This window comes from Somniosus microcephalus, unplaced genomic scaffold (assembly GCF_052327205.1).
Source record: "Somniosus microcephalus isolate GS21.2 unplaced genomic scaffold, FLI_Smic_1.0 unresolved_chr3, whole genome shotgun sequence".
Classification (NCBI taxonomy): domain Eukaryota; kingdom Metazoa; phylum Chordata; class Chondrichthyes; order Squaliformes; family Somniosidae; genus Somniosus; species Somniosus microcephalus.
In genome coordinates, this window is record NW_028225181.1 from 14,830,603 (window position 1) to 14,841,157 (window position 10,555).

Sequence of the window (10,555 nt, forward strand, 5' to 3'; positions counted from 1 at the left end):
CCTATCGCTTAATGTAATATCACAGAATATAAATGGAAATGTTTTCAGAACAAGCAAAAAAATATGGAAAACAAATATGAGCTCAAAGTCAAAAAGAAGAAAATGTGGTCAGAAAAAGCCAAGGTGGCTGACTGGTTCATGGAAACAAGGATTTTAGACAACTGTGGAGGCAATGGGAAAAGCTTTTTCACTTGTAAAGAGTGGGAGAACTATCAAAGTCTGTATTGGGCCATTGAAGAGTGTTCAATGACAGGTTACAAAGGACTACTTGGGTGTGGCAGAAATATTAAATGAGTACTTTGCATCGGTCTTCACCATTGAAGATGATGCTCAACTTTTAGAATTTATTAATTTTACTAACAAAACCAGTAGTGACATAGATGAACAGATTGTTTTAGAAAGAATTAAGAACTTGAAAATAGATGGAGCAGCCGGGCCGGATGATATCCACTCGAGAGTCCTCAGGGAGATGGGGCATGTGCTGTGCCAGCCCCTAGCCTGTATTTCTAATAGCTCACTGCACTCTGGAATGGTTCCTTTAGACTGGAAGGAGGCTAATGTAGTCTCCATCTTTAAAAAAGGTGACAAGACAGACCCGGATAACTATAGGCCCATTAGTTTAAGATCAGTAATAGGGAAGATGCTTGAAGGAATCATTGGGGATGCAATATATGAATACTTGGATAGAGAGGGTCATATTAGGGACACCCAACATGGCTTCATCAGAAGGTGGTCATGTCTTTAAAAGATGGTGGCGATAGAAAGAGACTTGGGCATTCTAGCGCATACATCCTTAAAGATCATGAGCACGGAGCAGGGAGGTGAGGAGCCCGGTATAAAAACCGGCGACCAGCGAGGCCCGAGACCAGTCGGAGCAGGGAGGAGCAGCGAGGAGGAGCCCAGCTTAAAAACCGGTGACCAGCGAGGCCCGAGACCAGTCGGAGCACGGAGCAGGGAGGTGAGGAGCCCGGTATAAAAACCGGCGACCAGCGAGGCCCGAGACCAGTCGGAGCAGGGAGGAGCAGCGAGGAGGAGCCCAGCTTAAAAACCGGTGACCAGCGAGGCCCGAGACCAGTCGGAGCACGGAGCAGGGAGGTGAGGAGCCCGGTATAAAAACCGGCGACCAGCGAGGCACACCAACTCAGCAGCGGGGAGAGAGGTAAAAAGTTATCAGAGTGTGACGTCACCAGGGAGCAGGTAAGTGATTGGTTGGTGAGTATTTCTCTTTTTTAAACTTTAACTCTGTAGTTTATATTTACTAGGGTCTTTTCTGGTATAGCAGGGACTGCTGGTAGACGATACAAGCGCCTTAGAAATATCTTTAATTGGTGATAGTAAATTAATTTAAAGTAATTAAAGGGAAGGTCATGCCAGGAGAGCCCAGCCCCGTGATATGCTCCTCTTGCTCTATGTGGGAATTCAGGAACACTGCCGGTGCCCCTGATGACCACGTGTGCCAGAGATGCATCCATCTGCAGCTACTAGCAGACCGCATTGAGGCGCTGGAGCTGCGGGTGGATGGGTTGTTGAGCATTCACGATGCTGAGAGGGTCGTGGATAGCACGTTTAGTGAGTTGGTCACACCGCAGGGAAGGGCTGCACAGGAAGATAGGAAATGGGTGACCACCAGGCGGAGCAATAGAAGCAGGCAGGTAGTGCAGGAGACCCCTGTGACCATTCCCCTCTCAAACAAGTATACTGCTTTGGATACTGTTGAGGGGGATGACTCACCAGGGGAAGGCAGCAGCAGCCAACTTCCTGGCACTGGGGGTGCTCCTGCTGCCCAGGAAGGGGGGAAAAGAAATGGAGAGCAATAGTGGTAGGGGATTCTATAGTAAGGGGAACAGATAAGCGTTTCTGTGGCCATAGACGTGAATCCAGGATGGTTTGTTGCCTCCCTGGTGCCAGGGTCAAGGATATCACTGAGCGGCTGCAGGGCATTCTGGAGGGGGAGGGTGAACAGCCAGAGGTCGTGGTCCACATTGGTACCAACGACATAGGTAAAAAGAGGGATGAGGTCCTGCAGCATGAATTTAGGGAGCTAGGTGAAGAATTAAAGAGCAGGACCTCAAAGGTTGTAATCTCTGGATTACTCCCGGTGCCACGTGCTAGTGAATATAGGAATAGGAAGATAGAACAGATGAATGCGTGGCTAATGGGATGGTGCAGGGGGGAGGGCTTTAGTTTCCTGGATCACTGTGTCTGCTTCTGGGAAAGTGGGACTTGTACAAGTCGAACGGTTTACACCTGAACCAGAGGGGAACCAATATCCTTGCGGGGAGGTTTGCTAGCACTGCTGGGGGGGGTTTAAACTAACTTGGCAGGGGGATGGGGTACAGAGTGGAGCTATAGTAGGGGGTGATTTACAGCCAAATACAGTGGAAAAAACAAGTCAGCTGGGAAGGCAGAGCAAATATGTGAAGGCAAAAGGGAATATGGCAGGGCTGGAAGGCATTTATTTTAATGCAAGGAGTCTTGCAAATAAGGTGGATGAACTGAAGTTGTTGTTGAACACATGGGAGTACGATATTGTTGCTATCACGGAGACATGGTAGAGGGAGGGTCAGGACTGGCAGCTCAATATTCCGGGGTATAGAATCTTCAGGCTGGACAGAGGGGGGTGTAAAAGGGGAGGGGGTGTTGCAATATTAATTAAGGAGTCAATTACTGCTGTAAGGAGGGATGATATATTAGCGGGTTCCTCTAATGAGGCCATATGGGTAGAACTTAAAAACAAAAAGGGGGCAAGCACTTTGCTGGGAGTGTACTATGGGCCCCCAAACAGTCAGGGGGAGATAGAGGAACAGAAATGTAGGCAAATCTCAGAGAAGTGCGAAAATAATAGGGTAATAATAGTGGGGGATTTCAACTTCCCCAATATAAATTGGGATAGTCAGAGTGTGAAAGGCTTAGAGGGTGCAGAATTCTTAAAGTGCATCCAGGAGAGCTTTTTGAGCCAACATGTAGAAAGTCCTACAAGAGAGGGGGCGGTACTGGACCTAATTCTGGGGAATGTAGCCGGGCAAGTGGTGGAAGTATCAGTAGGAGAGCATTTTGGCGACAGTGACCATAATTCGGTGAGATTTAAGGTGGTCATGGAAAAAGACAAAGACGGCCCAGAAATAAGGGTTCTAAATTGGGGGAAGGCCGATTTTAATATGATAAGGCAGGATCTGGCCAAAGTGGACTGGGAGCAGCTACTTATAGGAAAATCCACATCAAAACAGTGGGAGACTTTCAGAAGGAAAATAGAGAGAGTACAATGCCAACATGTTCCTGTAAATGTCAAGGGTGGGACCAACAAGCAAAGGGAACCTTGGATGACAAGGGATATACAAAAATGCATTAGAAATAAAAGGGGGGCTTTTGGCAGTTACAAAAGACTAAAGACGGAAGAAGCCCTAGAGGAGTATAAAAAGTGCAGGGGCATACTTAAAAAAGAAATTAGGAGGGCGAGGAGGGGCAATGAAATAACACTGGCGAGCAAAATAAAGGAAAATCCTAAGATGTTTTATAAGTATATTAAGGGCAAGAGGATAACCAGGGAAAGGGTAGGGCCCATTAGGGACCAAAGTGGCAATCTGTGTGTAGAGCCAGATGATGTAGGCGGGGTTTTTAATGAATTTTTTGCATCTGTGTTCTCTATGGAGAAAGACAATGCAGACATAGAAATCGGGCAAGGGGACTGTGACATACTTGAACATATTAGCATCGAGAGGGAGGAGGTGCTAGCGGTTTTAGCAGGCCAAAAAGTGGATAAATCCCCAGGCCCGGACGAGATGTATCCCAGGCTGCTGTGGGAGGCAAAGGAGGAGATTGCAGGGGCTCTGACACAAATTTTCAGAACCTCTCTGTCCACAGGGGATGTACCAGAGGACTGGAGAACAGCTAATGTAGTACCATTATACAAGAAGGGTAGCAGGGATAAAGCAGGGAATGACAGGCCAGTGAGCCTAACATCTGTGGTAGGGAAATTATTGGAAAAAATTCTGAGGGACAAAATTAGTCTCCACTTGGAGAGGCACGGATTAATCGGGGATAGTCAGCATGGCTTTGTCAAGGGTAAATCATGTCTGACAAATCTGATTGAATTTTTCGAGGGGGTGACTAGGGTGGTGGATGAGGGAAATGCTGTGGATGTGGTTTACATGGACTTCAGTAAAGCTTTTGACAAAGTCCCGCATAGGAGACTGGTCAAGAAGGTAAGTGCCCATGGGATCCAGGGTGCCTTGGCGCGTTGGATCCTAAACTGGCTGAGTGGCAGGAGGCAGAGGGTGATGGTCGAAGGTTGCTTTTGTGACTGGAAGCCTGTGTCCAGTGGGGTACCTCAGGGATCGGTGCTGGGTCCCTTGTTGTTTGTGATCTGCATAAATGATTTGGATGAGATTGTAAAAGGTATGATCAGTAAGTTCGCAGATGACACGCAAATTGGTGGGGTGGTAAATTGCGAGGAGGAAAGCCTCAGGCTACAGGACGATATAAACGGGTTGGTCAGATGGGCGGAAAAGTGGCAAATGGAATTTAACCCTCAAAAGTGCGAGGTGATGCATTTTGGACGGACAATTAAGGCAAGGGAATACACAATGAGTGGTAGGACACTAGGAAGTACAGAGGGTCAGAGGGACCTTGGTGTACATGTACATAGATCCCTGAAGGCAGCGGAACAGGTAGATAAGGTGGTTAAAAAGTCATATGGGATACTTGCCTTCATTAGCCGAGGCATAGAATATAAGAGCAGGGAGGTTATGATGGAGCTGTACAAAACGCTGGTGAGGCCACAGCTGGAGTACTGTGTGCAGTTCTGGTCGCCTCACTATAGGAAGGATGTGATTGCTTTGGAGAGGGTGCAGAGAAGATTCACCAGGATGTTACCTGGGATGGAGCGCCTCAGCTATGAAGAAAGACTAAACAGGCTGGGGTTGTTTTCCTTGGAGCAAAGAAGGCTGAGGGGGGACCTGATTGAGGTGTACAAAATGATGAGGGGCATAGATAGGGTAGACAAAGAGGAACTTTACCCCTTAGTGGGGGGTCAATAACAAGGGGACATAGATTCAGGGTAAGGGGCAGGAGATTTAGAGGGGATTTGAGGAGGAACTTTTTCACCCAGAGGGTGGTTGGAGTCTGGAACTCACTGCCTGAAAGGGTGGCAGAGGCAGGAACCCTCACAACATTCAAGAAGCATTTGGATAAACACTTGAAATGCCATTGCATACAAGGCTATGGACCAAATGCTGGAAAATGGGATTAGACTGGCCAGGGCTTGATGGACGGCGAAGACACGATGGGCCGAAGGGCCTCTTTCTGTGCTGTAAAACTCTATGACTCTATGACAACTCCCGCCTCCCCCACAACCACCCCACCCCCCCAAGGTATGCGCGCTCCTCTAATTCTGCCCGCTGGAGCATCCCTGATTATAATCGCTCAACTTTTGATGGCCGTGCCTTCTGTTGCCTAGGCCCTAAACTCTGGAATTCCCTCCCTAAACCTCTCTGCCTCTCTACCTCTCTCTCCTTTAAGACGCTCCTTAAAGCCTACCTCTTTGACCAAGCTTTTGGTCACCTGCCCTAATGTATCTTTATGTGGACCGGTGTCAAATTTGTTGTCGTAAAATAATCCTGTGCAGCAGCTTGGGACGTTTAACTATGTTAAAGGCGCTATATAAATAAAGTTGTTGTTGTTGGGGATGTGAGGGGAAACCTTTTTTACCCAGCGAGTGGTGAGGACCTGGAACTCGCTGCTGACGGAAGTGGTGGAAGCGGAGACACGCAATCTTTTCAAGGGGAGACTGGATAGGCACTTGAGGGAAATAAACATGCTGGGCTACGGGGATAGAGCGGGGGAATGGGACTGACTGGATAGCTGTACAGAGAGCCGGCATGGTCTCGATGGGCCGAATGGCCTCCTTCTGTGCCGTTATGACTCTATGGTTCTCTGGGAATTAGTCCTCAGTTTCTCTCACTGCTTCTCTAGGAATTTGGGAGTGATGAAATAGGAGAATGAAAGATGTTTTATTTAAATTTGGAGAGACAGGCGGTGAAGGTCCCTGGGTTACATTCTGGGGCCAGTGGGGTACACACGCAGGCTGTACAAAGACTCATGTCCTGTATCTCTAATACTTTCATTATATCTCTACCGCTCTCTCTATGTGCCTCTCTGTATATTGATCTCTCCGTATAGTTCTGTATCTCTCTCTACCTTTCCATTATTAATTTATAATTTTGTATTTCTTGAAATCTCTACACCTTCTCTCTTTGAAACTCTCAGAATGCCTGTTCTCAATTTCTCTCAGGCCTATTATTTGAGAGAGACATTTTAAAGTTAAACAGAACCTGCTCCAAAGTCACAGGAGATGCAGAACTAGAATGTGTGGTAACACCTTCTGCCTCATCTGGTCTGGTTTTGTATATTCCACCATCTCGTGTGTTTCAAGTCTCTGGCGTTGGCCAGACATTGTTTACCCATTCCATGGCCTTTGCCTGTTTACTATGAACACCTTAACCAGTTTCTGATCTACACAGGATGCAACAGATCAGAGTGCTGGCCTGGGCAAAACCGGCACCTCCATTCAACAATGGCAGTGCAACGATATCATACAGTTCAACAATGCAGGAATGTCGCAAACAGCATTTGATCCCATATCCTCGATTAACTTTAAACACTCAAATCTTTCAGGTGAAGACACTAAATTTACCAGCTAGATTCCAAACCACAACTTGCATTGTTTAAGGCATAAAAAATGTCACAGAAATGTGATTTCATGTTGTTATTTTACAATTTACAAATATACACACAATTTGTGTCACTGAATTATAAACAAAAAGCAGGAAAAGCTATGACTTAACAGAAATAAACATTGGTTTTGCTGTCCAGGAAGAAAGACAAGTCAGACTGACTTGGAAATGTTCACTCATATGTTGACGTAATGATTTATAATTTACCAATTTCGCTTTTGATGCTTTTCTCTCAAACATTCCCCACAATATTAATCCCTGCTCTTATCACGAGGAGTGTTGAATTATTTTAGGTACTTTGCAATTAATAGCGGGAAGCAAACTTCATTGTACTCACAATTTTTAATCTTCTATTACAAACATTCAACCCAAATCGAATTGTGTATTATCAGAGTATTTTCTGTGTCTTTCTCTATAAACAAAGAGTGGTTTCTTCTAAAGTAGCTTCCTGCAATTTTTATACATCGTTACGTAACTCTTGTTTCGATTAACATTCAATTAACCTGTGGAGACTATACCCATTGGAGTTTAGAAGAATGAGAGGGGAACAACATCAATAGAGATACATAAAGTAATGCAGGGCACTGGGGGAGTGAGGTTACTGAGTGACTGTGAGGGAGCTGGGTTATCGTAGAAGCACAGTTAGTAAGACAGGGCGCTGGGGGAGTGGGGATACTGAATTACAGTGTGGGGGAGCTGGGTTAAGTTCAGTAGAGATACAGTCAGTAACACAGGGCGCTGGGGGAGAGGGGTTACTGAGTGACAGTGTGAGGTAGCTGGATTAACATCAGTAGAGATACAGTCAGTAACACAGGGTGCTGGGGAGAGGGTTTACTGAGTTACAGATTGGGGAGCTGGATTAACATCAGTAAAGATACAATCAGTAACACAGAGCACTGTGGGGGAAGATGGGTTACAGAGTGACAGTGTGAGGGAGCTGGATTAACATCAGTAAAGATACAGTCAGTATCACAGGGCGTTGCGGGGAGAGGGTTACTGAGTGACAGTGTGAGGGAGGTGGATTAACATCAGTAAAGATAGAGTCAGTATCACAGGGCGTTGGGGGGAGAGGGTTACTGAGTGGCAGTGTGAGGGAGTTGGATTAACATCAGTAGAGATACAGTCAGTAACACAGGGCACTGTGGGAGAGGGTTACTGAGTGACAGTGTGAGGGAGCTGGATTAACATCAGTAGAGATACAGTCAGTAACACAGGACGCTGGGGGAGAGGGGTTACTGAGTGACAGTGTGAGGGAGCTGGATTAACATCAGTAGAGATACAGTCAGTAACACAGTGTGCTGGGGGGAGAGGGTTACTGAGCGACAGTGAGGGATGTTACTGGGATGTTACTTGTATCCTCTATGCCGAAGACCGATGCAAATTACCTGTTCAATTCAACTGCCATCTCCTTATTTGCCATTATAAATTCCTCAGACTCAGTTTTTATAGGACCAATGCTCACTCTGTTGACTCTTTTCTTTTTGAAATATTTATAGAAACTCTTACTTCTGTATCTGTTTCTATATTTCTAGCTAGCTTTCTCTTACGCTAATTTTTCTCTCCTTATTAATCTTTCAGTCATTCTCTGCTGTTTTTTATATTCTGTCCAATCTACTGACCTGCCACCCATCTTTGGGCAATTATATGCCTTTTCTTTAAGTTTGATACTATCTTTAACTTTCTTACTTAACCACGGATGGTGGGTCCCCCCCCTTGTAATTTTTCTTTCTCGTTGGAACGTATATATTCTGTGTATTCTGAAATATCCTCTTAAATGTCTGCCACTGCATCTCTATTCACCTATCCCTTAATGTAATATAACAGGATATAAATGGAAATGTTTTCAGAAGAAGCTAAAAAATGTGGAAAACAAATATGAGCCCAAAGTCTGGTCTGGTCTGGTTTTGTATATTCCACCATCTCGTGTGTTTCAAGTCTCTGGCGTTGGCCAGACATTGTTTACCCATTCCATTGTCTTGGGCTGTTTACGATGAACATCTTAACCTGCTCCTGATCTACACAGGATGCAACAGATCAGGGAGCTGCCCTGGGCAAAAACTGCACCTCCATTCAACAACGCCATTTCTGCCTCTGCAAAGATATCATACAGTTCAACAATGCAGGAATGTCACAAACAGCATTTGATCCCATATCCTAGATTAACTTTAAACACTCTAATCTTTCAGGTGAAGAAACTAAATTTACCGGCCAGATTCCGAGCCACAAATTAAATCGTTTAATACATGAAAAAGTCACAGAAATGTGATTTCTTGTTGTTATTTTACAATTTACAAATATACACACAATTTGTGTCACTGAATTATAAACGAAAAGCAGGAAAATCTATGACTTAACAGAAATAAACATTTGTCTTTCTTCCTGGACAGCAAAACCAGTCAGACTGACTTGGAAATGTTCACTCATGTGTTGATGTAAAGATTTATAATTTACCAATTTCGCTTCTGATGTTTTTCTCTCAAACATTCTCCACAATATTAATCCCTGCTCTTATCACGAGGAGTGTTGAATTATTTTAGGTACTTTGCAATTAATAGCAGGAAGCAAACTTCATTGTACAGGCACTCACAATTTTTAATCTCCTATTTCAAACACTCAAACCAAATCGAATTGTACATTATCAGTTTAATCAGAGTATTTTCTGTGTCTTTCTCAATAAACAAAGAGTGGTTTCTTCTAAAGTAGCTTCCTGCAATTTTTATACATCATTACAAAACTCTTGTTTCTATTAACACTCAATTAACCTATTGTTGTAAAGCTCCCTCTACACTGTCCCATCAAACATTCCCGGGGCAGATACAGCACGGGTTACCTGTATTTAGCCCGTTCCGTACCACTAACTACACATACTTGGGATTTAAAATCAGTTCTACAGGAAATTTTCATCTGGCTGTGAATGAACTGAAAGAGAAAGCAAGAAGGGCTTTCTATGCCATTAGAAAATCAATCCAAATAGAAATCCCAATTAGCATTTGGCTCAAAATTTTTAAATCAGTAATTGAACTAATTGCACTCTATGGCAGTGAGGTGTGGGGACCGCTAACACAACAAGAATTTGCAAAATGGGACAAGCACCCAATTGAGATCCTACATGCAGAATTCTGTAAAAGTATCCTCTGGACTCAGTGGAAAACTGTAAACAATGCATGCAGGGCAGAACTAGGCCAAAGCCATTAATAATCACTATTCAATAAAGAGCCACCAAATTTTGGAAACACCTAAAAATGAGCAACCCCCACTGCTATCATTACGAAGCCCTGAAATGCCAAGAGAGGACCATAAAGAAGAATACCCTCAATCAACTAGTCCTGGGACTCAGTGAAGTAACTACTAACACTACTAACAATAACCAGCCCCAGGACAGTGACAGCGTAACACAAATAATTCAACCCAACACAATCGTCACTAAGCAAAAGGAAAATTATCTGTCATATAGGGCAGAAACAACAAAAACCGAAATCAAACTCAATTGCTACTTGGCCCTAAACAGACAATACAACATGGCTGATTACCTGACCATGGTAAAGGATAGCAAACTGAGAAAAACCTTGACAATGTACAGACTTAGTGAACATAGCCTGGCGATCGAAAAAGGTAGACACAGGCAGGCCCGGCTACCAAGAGAGGACAGGATATGGCTCTCACTGCAGTCAGGGAGTGGTGGAGACAGAGATGCACTTCCTCACAGCTTGTAGAAAATATCAGGGCATAAGGGAGAATTTCTACCCAAAACTCACAAAAATATGCCCGGAATTCAGAAATCTGAAAGATGACCAAAAAGTCCCATACCTACTAGGGGAAGAGAG